Here is a 12,735-nt window from a genome sequence, read left to right on the forward strand (position 1 = left end):
AACTGCAGGGAGGTGTTCTTATTATTGGTTATAAGTTTTGTAAATTGGGGGTTTTGAAAGTAAGGAACAAATAATTTAAATGACAAATAAAATAAATAAATAACTGTAAAATAAACTCTTGGCAAGGTATGAAAATTCGGAAGTCCTATCCTAGTTATCCTTATCAATGGTGATGAAAATTATATTTTGCTCTCCACTAAGTCAACCTCTAACTATGAAGGTAAGTCGAGTGGGTAAATCAATTTAACACCTAAAGTCCTAGTCAATTCCTAAGGAAATACTAGAGTTATAGGGATTTAAATCAATCAGCAAGGATAACAATTATCAATCACGATGAGTTTGACAACTCAAGAGTTACCAATTAATCAACCAAGGCCAAAAGGAGAAAATCTAAATTATTAATATAAACGAAGGAAAGCAATCATAATTCTGAAATGCCTCAAATTATATTAAATAGAAAATCAAATCTAAACATGAATGGTTCATAAGCCAATCTAGTAACATAAGTAATTAAAAGATAGCATTAAAATATCTAAAAGTAAAAGAGAATATAAAGTAAAAGAAATATTGAACCTGATGAAGAGTTGAAATTCTAAATCCTTTAAGAGGAATCCTAATCCTAAAACCTAAGAGAGAGGAGAGAACCTCTCTCTCTAAAAACTACATCTAAAACTGTGAAAAGTAAATAATTGAAGACATTCTTAATGAATGGATGCATTCCCCCACTTTATAACCTCTAATCGGTGCCATCTGGACTTAGATCTGGGCCAAAAAGGGTATCAGAAATCGCTGGGAGCGTTTTCTGTAATTTCTGGTGCGTGGCGTCTGTCACGCGTCCGCGTGGGTCATGCGGTCGCGTCATCTGGAGTTTTCCTTGTCACGCGTCCGCTTCGGTCACGCGTACGTGTCATCTGCATTCTGATCAAGGCACGCGTCCGCGTCAGTCACGCGTTCGCGTCGCTGCCTTTTCACGCTGGGCATGCGACCGTGTCGTCCATACGTTCGCGTCGCTGCCAGTTTTTTCAAAAACTCCATTTTGTGCTTTCCTTCCATTTTTATATGTTTCCTTTCCATCCTTTAAGTCATTCCTGCCTTAGAAGATCTGAAACTACTCAACACACAAATCACGGCATCGAATGATAATAAAGGGTGATTAAAATAATTAATTTCAAAGCATAGGAAATATGTATTTCACATATATCACATAATAAGGAAGAAAAAGTAAAACCATGCAATTTACATGAATAAGTGGGTGAAGGGTTGAATAAATCACTTAAATTGAGCACAATATATATCATGAAATATGGGTTTATCATTCACAAAAAAGGATCTCACCAGAAGTGGGATAAAGAAAGACAAAATAAATCAACAGAGGATCAATATTTCCGTTGTGGTGAAAAGGGCCATTGGTCGCGTACCTGTCGTACCACAAGGCACCTAGTCGATCTTTATCAAGCATCTTTGAAAAAAGACGACAAAGAAAATGAGACGAATTTCGTTTCAAATGATGCTGAAAATTCCACTACTCATTATGATGTATCTGATTTCTTTGAGAATCCTAAAGGAAATATTGGTCATTTGATCAATGATGAAATAGTTTAATATGTGAGATTGTTAAGTATTCATGTAAATAAATAATAAATTTTTTGTTAAGTTTTATTTTCTATGCAACTGAATTTTAAGTATGATGTATTCAGTGACGGATCCAGAAAATTTTGATAGTGGGGGCAAATATATATATATATATAATATAATAATAATTTTTATAATAAAAATATTATATATACATAAAAATTAGTTATCAAATTATTTATTAATTATTATGTATTCGTATATAAATATATGTATTGTTTAATTTATTTTTAATGTGTATTTTTTATTTCAATATATATACAGGTAGTTATTTTCGATGTAAATATAACATGATTAGTTTTTATAATATCTAATTTTACAAATTAAAACATTAAAATAATCATTTATAAATAGGGTAAAGTATATTTTTTGTCCTTAAAGTTTGACAAAAATTTCAAAAATATCCCTAAATTTTATTTTGTTTCAATTTAACATAAGAACAACCACTCAACACAAGCAAATCAAGCATAATTTTCATACATTATTGTTATATTGGTCTTAACTTTTTTGAAAATTTAGCCTCCAAGGATATATTTGATGCAAATCGAAAACTTTTGGGACAAAATTGAAACAAAATAAAATTTAGGGATATTTTTAAAACTTTTGCCAAACTTCGGGGACAAAAAATACACTTTACCCTTATAAATATCTGTCTTTTTATATAGGATAATGCTACATATTCATATTTTTTTGTTAACCAAGTCCAATCAATTTTGTCTAAGACAATAAAAATCAGTTATGAATATTATTTTAAGTTTTATTGTTTAACTTGGTTAGACTTAGTTCATAAAAAGACTTGGATGTGTAGTATTTCTTTTACATATATATAAGTAAATACTTATTTAGAAATTTACTTCTTATACAATTAGAAGTCAATTCTTATTGAGATTCATAGTTAAAAAAGTTCTTTGAATTAATGTAGTTGTTACAGAAAAAAAAATTAAAACTAATATAAAAAAAGATAAATAACACTCTTTCGAGTTGATTTCTAAGAAAAAACACAAATTTTATTTAAATTGAGAATTGATCATTCTAATGACATCTAATATGAAATTTTTAAATTGACTATGAAGTACCAAAAATTGAGTAAAAAATTATTGTGGGGTCAAATTTAATAATTTAGTGGGGCAAATAAATATTATTATCATATACTACTCAAAAAAATTTCAAATCGTAGTGGGAGCGATTGCCCCCACACTCATATACATACATCCGTCCCTGGATGTATATAAATAATGTTTAATAAAATATTTACGAATTTCAAAATTACTAAATGTGCCCAGTTTTAAAATAATAATAATAATAATAAAATTTTTAGTATATGATACTATGTATAGTATTTCTTAGAAAAACAATCAAGAAAATAATTTTACTGTGCATATACTTCTAGTCATTTTGTTATTATTATTTGTCTTTGAAGAAAATGGCAAGGACATATAGTGAAGATGTTTGTCTTGCGGATAGTGCAAGTTCGCATACTATTCTCAAAACTAATATATATTTTACTCATCTTGTGCCAAAAGAAGAATATGTTAATACTATTATTGACTCAAGTAATGTGATAGAAGGCTCCGGAAGAGCTATAATTTGTTTCTTGGAGGAACAAAATTCATAATAAATAATGCACTATTGTCTACTAAATCTCTAAGGAACTTATTGAGTTTCAAAGATATTCAGCGAAATGGATATCTTATTGAAACAATGAATGAGGAAAATCATGAGTACTTATGTATCACAACTCATGATTTAAATAAAAATGTTATATTAGAAAAGTTACCATCACTTTCATCTGGGTTATATTATACCAAGATTAGTGCAATTGAATCACATACCATTGTAAACCAGAAGTTTACTAGCCCAAATGAATTCATAACTTGGCATGATCGATTGAGTCATCTGGGAATAACCATGATGCGGAGAATTATCAAAAACTCTCATGGACATTCACTAAAGAACCAAATGATTCTTAAATCTAGTGAATTTTGTTGTGCTGCATGTTCTCAAAGAAAGCTGATTTTAAGGCCATCACCAGTAAAGATTGGATTTGAGTCCCCTAAATTCCTAGAAAGGATTCAAGGTGATATATGTGAACCTATTCATTCACCATATGGATCTTTTAGATATTTTATGGTCCTAATAGATGCATCTTCGAGATGGTTACATGTGTGCTTATTGTCTTCTCGCAACCTGGCGTTTGCGAGATTACTTGCTCAAACTATTTGATTAAAAGCACAGTTTCCAGAAAATCCAATGAAAGCAATTCACCTTGATATTGCTGGTGAATTTACTTCCCAAGCCTTTGATACTTATTGTATAGTGGTGCACAAAATTGTGATCTCGACTGCGCCAACAACTTGGTACGCACGATCGTAATCTCAACTCTTTTTCACAACTCCGCACAACTAACCAGCAAGTGCACAGGGTCATCCAAGTAATAACTTACGTGAGTAAGGGTCAATCCCACGGAGATTCTCGGCTTGAAGCAAGTTATGGTCATCCTTGTAAATCTCAGTCAGGCAAATTCAATTGGTTATGATGTTTTGATAATTAAAATATAAATAAAACAGAAAATAAGATAGAGATACTTATGTAATTCATTGGTGGAAATTTCAAATAAGCGTCTGGAGATGCGTTGTTGCTTCTGAACTTCTGCTTTCCTACTGCCTTCTTCCAACCATGTGTTACCTCCTTCCATGGCAAGCTGTATGATCCTCTCGGATGAAAACAAATCCATCTGTGCTGTCACCGCAGGGCTAATCATCTGTCGGTTTCTGCTAGCGTCGGAATAGGACCATTGTCCTTTTGCGCACTGTCACTTGCACCCCACATTCGCAGGTTTGAAGCTCATCATAGTCATCCCTTCCCAGATCCTACTCGGAATACCACAGACAAGGTTTAGACTTTTCGGATCCTGGATCCTACTCGAAATACCACAGACAAGGTTTAGACTTTCCGGATCCCAGGAATGCTGCCAATGGTTCTAGCCTATACCACAAAGGTTAATCTCAGATTCAGCTGCTCTGTTGTCAGGAGAGAAGACGTGAGTCCTTGATTAGAAACCCAAGAGAATATACTCCAGCTGTCGTCCAATGACTACGTTGAACATCATGTAGACCGCTTTGTGGTTGTCAGGCTCGCGATCTTGGCTAAGCGAGTAACGAAGATTAGGTGATTGTCACGGGTCACCCCTTCATTCTGACTTAACTGAATTAAGTACGAGAGTATATCTTAGAGAAGAAGTAGGCGTGAATTGAATAGAAAAATAGTAGTAATTGCATTAATTCATGAAGAACAGCAGAGCTCCACACCTTAATCTATGGGATGTAGAAACTCCACCGTTGAAAATACATAAGTGAAAGGTCTAGGCATGGCCATGAGGCCAGCCTCCAGACGTGTACAATGATCAAAAGATATTCTCTCGATGTAAAATAAATCTCTAAAAGTATTTTTTATACTAAACTAGTAACCTAGGGTTTTCAGAAAATGAGTAACTGAGTGCAGATAGTGCAGAAATCCACTTTCGGGGCCCACTTGGTGTGTGCTTGGGCTGAGCATTAAAGCTTTTTCGTGCTTAGGCTTTTTCTGGAGTTAAACGCCAGCTTTGGTGCCAGTTTAGGCGTTTAACTCCAATTCTGGTGCCAGTTTGGGCGTTTTACGCCAAGATATTTTAGGCTGACTTTGAATGCCAGTTTGAGCCATCAAATCTCAGGCAAAGTATGAACTATTATATATTGCTGGAAAGCCCAGGATGTCTACTTTTCAACGCAATTAAGAGAGCACCAATTGGGATTCTGTAGCTCCATAAAATTCACTTCGAGTGCAGGGAGGTCAGAATCCAACAGCATCTGCAGTCCTTTTTCAGCCTCTGAATCAGATTTTGTTCAGGTCCCTCAATTTCAGTCAGAAAATGCCTGAAATCACAGAAAAATACACGAAATCATAGTAAAGTCCAGAAATGTTATTTTTGAATAAAAACTATTAAAAATATAATAAAAAGTAACTAAAACATACTAAAAACTATGTAAAAACAATGCCAAAAAGGGTATAAATTATCCGCTCATCACAATACCAAACTTAGATTGTTGCTTGTCCCCAAGCAACTAAAAATAAAATAGGATAAAAAGAAGAGAATATACAATGAATTCCAAACTTATCAATGAACTTAGTTCCAATTAGATGAGCGGGACTTGTAGCCTTTTTGCTTCTGAACAGTTTTGGCATCTCACTTTATCCTTTGAAGTTCAGAATGATTGGCATCTATAGGAACTTAGAATTCAGATAGTGTTATTGATTCTCCTATTTCAGTATGTTGATTCTTGAACACAGCTACTTTATGAGTCTTGACCGTGACCCTAAGCATTTTGTTTTCCAGTATTACCACCGGATACATAAATGCCACAGACACATAATTGGGTGAACTTTTTTAGATTGTGACTCAGCTTTGCTAAAGTTCCCAATTAGAGGTGTCCAGGGCTCTTAAGCACACTCTTTTTGCTTTGGACCACGACTTTAACCGCTCAGTCTCAAGCTTTTCACTTGACACCTTCATGCCACAAGCACATGGTTAGGGACAGCTTGGTTTAGCCGCTCAGGCCAGGATTTTATTCCTTTGGGCCCTCCTATCCATTAATGCTCAAATCCTTGGATCCTTTTTATTTTACCCTTGCCTTTTGGTTTAAAAGACCATTGGCTTTTTCTGCTTGCTTTTTCTTTTCTTTTTTTTTCGCCATTTTTTCTTTCTCTTTTTTTTTTCGCAAGCTTTTCACTGCTTTTTCTTGCTTCAAGAATCAATTTTATGATTTTTTAGATTATCAATAATATTTCTCCTTTTTCATCATTCTTTCAAGAGCCAACAATTTTAACATTCATAAACAACAAATTCAAAAATATGCACTGTTCAAGCATTCATTTAGAAAATAAAAGGTATTGCCACCACATCAAAATAATTAAACTAATTTCAAGATAGAATTCGAAACCATGTACTTCTTATTCTTTTGCAATTAAAAACATTTTTCATTTAAGAAAGGTGATGGATTCATAGGACATTCATAACTTTAAGACATAGACATTAGACACTAATGATCATGTAATAAAGACAAAGACATAGATAAAATATAAGGCATAGAAAACGAAAAACAGAAAATAAAGAACAAGAAAATTAAAGAACGGGTCCACCTTAGTGATGGCGGCTTGTTCTTCCTCTTGAAGATCTTATAGAGTGCTTTAGCTCCTTAATGTCTCTTCCTTGCCTTTGTTGCTCCTCCCTCATGGCTCTTTGGTCTTCTCTAATTTCATGGAGGAGGATGGAATGCTCTTGGTGCTCCATCCTTAGTTGTCCCATGTTGGAACTCAATTCTCCTAGGGAGGTGTTGATTTGCTCCCAATAATTTTGTGGAGGAAAGTGCATCCCTTGAGGCATCTCAGGAATTTCATAATGAGGAATTTCCTCATGCTCTTGTTGAGGTCCATGAGTGGGCTCTCTTGTTTGCTCCATCCTTTTCTTAGTAATGGGCTTGTCCTCTTCAATGAGGGTGTCTTCCTATATGACAACTCCAACTAAATTGCATAGGTGACAAATGAGATGAGGGAAGACTAACCTTGCCAAAGTGGAAGACTTGTCCACCACCTTGTAGAGTTCTAGGGATATGATCTCATGAACTTCTACTTTCTCTCCACTCATGATACTATGGATCATGATGGCCCGGTCTATTGTAACTTTAGACCGGTTGCTAGTAGGAATTATAGAGCGTTGGATGAACTTCAACCATCCTCTAGCCACGGGTTTGAAGTCAAGCCTTCTTAGTTGAACCGGCTTGCCTCTTGAATCTCTCTTCCATTGAGCGCCTTCCACACAAATGTCCCTAAGGACTTGGTCAAATCTTTGATCAAAGTTGACCCTTCTAGTGAAAGGGTGATGATCTCCTTGCATCATTGGCAAGTTGAATGCTAACCTCACATTTTCCGGACTAAAATTCAAGTAGTTTTCCCAAACCATTGTGAGACAATTCTTTGGGTTCGGGTTCACACTTTGGTCATGGCTCTTAGTGATCCATGCATTGGCATAGAACTCTTGAACCATTAAGATCCCGACTTGTTAAATGGGGTTAGTGAGAATTTCCCAACCTCTTCTTCGCATTTCATGTCGGATCTCCGGATATTCACTCTTTTTAAGCTTAAAGGGGACCTCAGGGATCACCTTTTTCTTGGCCACAACTTTATAGAAGTGGTCTTGATGGACCTTTGAGATGAATCTCTCCATATCCCATGACTCGGAGGTGGAAGCAATTACCTTCCCTTTCCTCTTTCTAGAGGTTTCTCCGGCTTTAGGTGCCATTGATGGTTATGGAAAAAAACAAAAAGCTTTAACTTTTCCCACACCAAACTTAGAAGACTTGCTCGTCCTCGAGCAAAAGAAGAAAGAAAGGGGTAGAAGAAGAAGAATTGGAGGAGATGGAGTAGTGTAGAGGGTTTGGCCAAGGGGGGTAGTATTGTGTATGTTGTGTGAAGATGGAGGTGGTAAGAAGGGGTATTTATAGGGTAAGGGAGAGAGGGTATTTGGCCATGTGTGGGTGGGTTTGGGAGGGAAATGGTTTGAATTTGAATGGTGAGGTAGGTGGGGTTTAATGATGGATGGATGTGAGTGGTGAAGAGGTTGTGGGGAAGAGGGTAGGATTTGATAGGTGAAGGATATTTGGGAAAGAGGTATTGAGGTGATTGGTCAATGGTGTTTGGGGAAGAGTGTTATGGAAAGGTGTGAAGAGGAGAGAAGAAGAAGTGGGGTAGGTGGAAATCCTGTGGGGTCCACAGATCCTGAGGTGTCAAGGAATTTGAGTCCTTGCACCATCCTGGCGTTCAAACGCCCATTCTGTGCCAATCCTGGCGTTTAACGCCAGCTCTGCTACCTTTCCTGGCGTTAAACGCCACTCTGCTGCCCATTTCTGGCGTTAAACGCCAGCCAGATGCCCATTTCTAGCGTTTAACGCCAGCCTGTGCCAGACAACCCTTTCTGGCATTAAACGCCCAGAGTGCTGCCCATTCTGGCGTTTAACACCCAGAATGCTGCCAGGCTGGGTGTTAAATGCCCATTCTGCTACCCTTACTAGCATTTAAACGCCAGTAAGCTTGTCCTCCAGGGTGTGCTATTTTTAATGTTATTTTTCATTCTATTTTTGATTTTTGATTTGTTTTTGTGACTTCACATGATCATCAACCTAAAAAAAACATAAAATAACAATGGAAAATAGATAAATATAATTAAATAACATTGGGTTGCCTCCCAACAAGTACTTCTTTAATGTCAATAGCTTGATAGTGAAGCTCTTAGAGCTTCACAGAGAATTAGAGTTTAATGGTGTTGGCCTCCCAACACCAAACTTAGAAGTTGAGTGTGAGGACTCTGTTTGACTCTGTACTGAGAGAAGCTTTTCATGCTTCCTCTCCATGGTTACAGAAGAAGATCATTGAGCCTTAAACACAAGGTAGTCCTCATTCAATTGAAGGACTAGCTCTCCTCTATCCACATCAATCACAGCTCTTGCTGTGGTTAGGAAGGGTCTTCCAAGGATGATGGATTCATCTTCATCCTTCCCAGTGTCTAGGATTATGAAATTAGCAGGGATGTACAAGCCTTCAACCTTCACTAAGACATCCTCTACAAGTCCATAAGACTGTTTCCTTGAATTGTCTGCCATCTCTAGTGAGATTCTTGCAGCTTGCACCTCAAAGATCCCTAATTTCTCCATTACAGAGAGGGGCATGAGGTTTATACTTGACCCAAGGTCACACAGAGCTTTCTTAAAGGTCATGGTGCCTATGGTACAAGGTATTAAGAACTTTCCAGGATCCTGTTTCTTCTGAGGTAAATTCAGTTGAACCAGATCATTTAGTTCATTAATGAGCAATGGAGGTTCATCCTCCCAAGTCTCATTACCAAATAGCTTGGCATTCAGCTTCATGATTGCTCCTAAATATTGAGCAACTTGCTCTTCAATAATATCTTCATCCTCTTCAGAGGGAGAATACTCATCAGAGCTCATGAATGGCAATAGGAAGTTCAGTGGAATCTCTATGGTCTCTATATGAGCCTTAGATTCATTTAGTTCCTCATTAGGAAACTCCTTTGAGGCCAGTAGATGTCCATTGAGGTATTCCTCACTGAAAATCACTGTCTTTTCTTCCTCACTAGGTTTGGCCATGTTGGTTATATTTATGGCCTTGCACTCTCTTTTTGGATTCTCTTCTGTATTACTTGGGAGAGTACTAGGAGGGAGTTCAGTAACTTTTTTACTCAGCTGACCCACTTGTGCCTCCAAATTTCTAATGGAGGACCTTACTTCAGTCATGAAACTGAGAGTGGTTTTAGATATATCAGAGACTACAGTTGCTAAGTCAGAGTGGCTCTGCTTAGAATTCTCTGTCTGTTGCTGAGAAGATGATGGAAAAGGTTTGCTATTGCCAAACCTGTTTCTTCTACCATTATTATTATTGAAGCCTTGATTAGGCTTCTATTGATCCTTCCATTAGAGATTAGGATGATTCCTCCATGAAGGATTGTAAGTGTTTTCATAGAAATCTCCCATGTAATTCACTTCTTCCATTCCAGGGTTCTCAGGGTCATAGGCTTCTTCTTCAGAGGAAGCTTCCTTAGTACTGCCTGATGCAGCTTGCATTCCAGACAGACTCTAAGAAATTATATTGACTTGCTGAGTCAATATTTTGTTCTGAGCCAATATGGTATTTAGAGTATCAATCTCAAGAACTTCTTTTTTCTGAGTTGTCCCATTATTCACAGGATTTCTTTCAGAAGTGTACATGAACTGGTTATTTGCAACCATTTCAATGAGTTCCTGGGCTTCTACAGGCGTCTTCTTCAGATGAAGAGATCCTCCAGCAGAGTGGTCTAATGACATCTTGGATAATTCAGACAGACCATCATAGAATATACATATGATGCTCCATTCTAAAAATATGTCAGAAGGACACCTTCTGATCAATTGCTTGTATCTTTCCCAAGCTTCATAGAGGGATTCACCTTCCTTCTGTCTGAAGGTTTGGACTTCCACTCTAAGCTTGCTCAACTTTTGAGGTGGAAATAATTTGGCCAAGAAAGCATTGACCAACTTTTCCCAAGAGTTCAGGCTATCTTTAAGTTGTGAGTCCAACCATGTTCTAGCTCTGTCTCTTACAGCAAAGGGGAAAAACATAAGTCTGTAGACCTCAGGATTAACCCCATTGGTCTTAACAGTATCACTGATTTGCAAAAATTCATCTAAAAACTGATGAGGATCTTCCAATGGAAGTCTATGAAACTTGCAATTCTGCTGCATCAGAGAAACTAATTGAGGCTTAAGCTCAAAGTTGTTTGCTCCACTTGCAGGAATTGAGATGCTTCTTCCACAGAAGTCAGAAGAGGGTGCAATAAAGTCACCAAGCATCTTCCTTGCATCTCCACCATTGTTATTGGGTTCGGCCATCTCTTCTTCTTTTTTGAAAAATTCTGTCAGGTCCTCTCCAGAGTGTTGTGCTTTAGCTTCTCTTAGCTTCCTCTTTAGAGTCTTTTCAGGTTCCGGATTAGCTTCAACAAGAATGTTCTTATCCTTGCTCCTGCTCATATGAAAAAGAAGAGAACAGAAAAGAATAGGAATCCTCTATGTCATAGTATAGAGATTCCTTTATGTGAGTAGAAGAATAGAAGAGTAGAATAAAGAAGAGAAAAGATGAAGAATTCGAACACAGAGAGGGAGAGAGGGTTCGAATTATAAGAAGAGGAGAAGTGTTAGTAAATAAATAAATAAATAGAAAGAGATGAGAGACAGAAAATTCGAATTTTAAAATTAAAATAAAAGGAAAATATTTTTATTTTTATTTTAATTATTGGTTAGTGTTCATACCCTGGGTCGAGATATCCGACCTGGGATGATTGGCGACAAAGCGACCGACCTCTTCAGGTCAGGCTGCCCGACCTCTTCTCAAAAAGGTCGGCCAAATCGACAGGAAAGCCCAATAAAGGGCCCAAATAGAGGAACACGACCCAAATCCAAAGGCAACCCAAGCCTATAGAGATAAAGGCGGTTCTCTTGAAGATAAGCTGACTTCACTTAAAATAAGATAAGATAAGATAATATAACTAACTTATCTTATCGGAAAGGTCAGCCCACACTACTATAAATACACTGGAGCACCCAGGTATAACTCATACTCTAATTCTACATAAAACCTGCTTAATACCCATGCTAACTTAAGCATCGAAGTCTCTTGCAGGTACCCCCCCACCCTCCGGTGACAAAGGATCAGCAGTACAGCCAATCCTACAAATCGGACACGACAGCTCCGGCCGCCACCCACCAGCCGGACACGTCATCTCTGACCAGTACAGAAGATCTCGTCCGAGATCGACCTATAGTTTCAGGTAACCCTCGGAACATTGGCGCTGTTGCCGGAGAACCTGGAAGTCATCCCAACACCATGGCGGACGGTCATGACAACGACCACAATTCAGATATGGAAAACAGAACACCGCACAAAAACGCGTACACCACACTAAAGGATACTCTGGAATCCAACGGGGACAAAAACTCATCAAATCCAGGGGTAATAGAAGCACTTCAAGACCGCTTAAAGCAACTTGAAAAAGAAACCCAACAACAACGAGAGGTCGGGAAGGATCTACAAAGAGAGGTACGACAGTGTCGAGAATTGGAAGATAAACTACTGCAATTAGAAGCCGATCTCAAATCAAAAGCTCCTCGGACCACTCCTGAGGAAAATTCACACAAAGAACAAGATCCATTCACCAGGGAAATCATGAAAACCAAAGTTTCAAAAGACTTCAAACTCCTGGATACGATTTTGTATGATGGCACCACATATCCCAACCATCATCTCAGCAATTTCAGAAGCAGAATGTACCTCACCGACGCCTCAGATGCCGTTCGCTGCAAAGCTTTTCCAACAACTCTCACGAAGACAGCAATCAGATGGTTCGACAACCTACCTCCAAAGTCCATCTCAAACTTTGACGACCTGGCCAAAAAATTCCTAGCCAGATTCTCCATCTAGAAAGATAAGGCCAAGCACGCCCCAGTTTACTGGGGATCAAGCAAG

At 37.6% G+C, this 12,735-nt stretch overlaps 1 non-coding gene across 1 annotated transcript; it reads left to right on the plus strand.

The window, feature by feature from the left end:
- Positions 1-10,599: 10,599 nt before the first annotated feature.
- On the plus strand, positions 10,600-10,703 carry LOC112774411 (small nucleolar RNA R71). The gene has a single exon (XR_003188903.1). It is a non-coding gene; the product is annotated as a small nucleolar RNA R71 (small nucleolar RNA).
- Positions 10,704-12,735: the final 2,032 nt, after the last annotated feature.

Source organism: Arachis hypogaea, chromosome 18 (genome assembly GCF_003086295.3).
Source record: "Arachis hypogaea cultivar Tifrunner chromosome 18, arahy.Tifrunner.gnm2.J5K5, whole genome shotgun sequence".
NCBI classification, from domain to species: Eukaryota; Viridiplantae; Streptophyta; class Magnoliopsida; order Fabales; family Fabaceae; genus Arachis; species Arachis hypogaea.